Source organism: Symphalangus syndactylus, chromosome 17 (assembly GCF_028878055.3).
Source record: "Symphalangus syndactylus isolate Jambi chromosome 17, NHGRI_mSymSyn1-v2.1_pri, whole genome shotgun sequence".
Lineage (NCBI taxonomy): Eukaryota > Metazoa > Chordata > Mammalia > Primates > Hylobatidae > Symphalangus > Symphalangus syndactylus.
In genome coordinates this window covers 33,044,352-33,045,458 of record NC_072439.2, presented here as the reverse complement: position 1 = coordinate 33,045,458, position 1,107 = coordinate 33,044,352, and the positions used below count along the sequence as shown (strand labels likewise).

At 47.1% G+C, this 1,107-nt stretch overlaps 1 pseudogene; it reads right to left on the bottom strand.

Annotated features, from left to right (window-relative positions):
• Window positions 1-499: 499 nt before the first annotated feature.
• LOC129465180 (large ribosomal subunit protein uL11-like) lies at window positions 500-1,107 on the bottom strand (annotated as a pseudogene).

Genomic DNA, 1,107 nt, shown 5'->3' with positions numbered 1-1,107 from the left:
CACTTTGGGAGGCCAAGGCAGGAGGATCACTTGAGGTCAGGAGTTTGAGACCAGCCTGGACAACATGGTGAAGCCTTGTCTCTATTAAAAATACAAAAATTTGCTGGGCGTGTGGTGTGGGCCTGTAATCTCAGCTACTTGGGAGGCTGAGGCAGAATTGCTTGAACCTGGGAGGTGGATGTTGCAGTGAGCTGAGATTGTGCCACTACATTCCAGCCTGAGCGACAGAGCGAGTCTGCATCTCAAAAAATTAAATAAATAAATAAGAAAGACTGAGAGGTAGGAATTAATGGCAGAAGAAAAGGGGGAACTGATGTTGTGAGATTCTTGAGGTAGGAAGTAGTTAACACTACTGCAGTGATGCAAAAAGGGTCGTGAACAAGATAGTTGTTTTTAAAAAAAATTGGGAATGAGTATCTAAATTTCTTCCTGAAATAATTATTGGATTGACTCAGATTGGCTGTTAGGCACCTATCTTTTTTTTTTTTTTTTCCATCAGTTGTCAAACAATCCTTTATTTAAATATTTTCCTTTGTGCTTAACTGGCTGGGCATTCCACAGCACCACTGTTGATGTCATCTATGATGTCATGAGGGTGGCATGACAGACTGGGCAATCCCCAAGATCTCTTTAATGGTTCCAGAGAGTTCTCTGGCTAAGGATCGGTGCCGCATCTGTCGAGCAATGTTGACGATCTCATCAAAAGTGATATTCCCACTGTGTTTAATGTTTTTCTGTTTCTTGGTGGTTCCTTGAGGGCTTTGATGATCAGGGCAGAGGCAGAAGGCACCACCTCAATCTGGGCCTGTCTGTTCTGAATGGTCAGTTTCACTGTAATCCTCCGGCCCTTCCAGTCACCTGTTGCCTTGGCAATGTCATCACCAACCTTTTTTGGAGACAGACCCAGGGGGCCGATCTTGGGGGCCAGGGCAGAAGTGGCACCGACTTCACCTCCGGTGCGCCTCAGGTATACGACTTTGATCTCGTTGGGGTCGAACTTCGGCGGCATTATGGAGGCGGCTGGTGTCGGATGAACCCGGATTCGGGACGACCGAAGAAAGTTGCACCTTGGCCTCCTCTGAGCCGAAAGCCGAGAGGGCACCTATC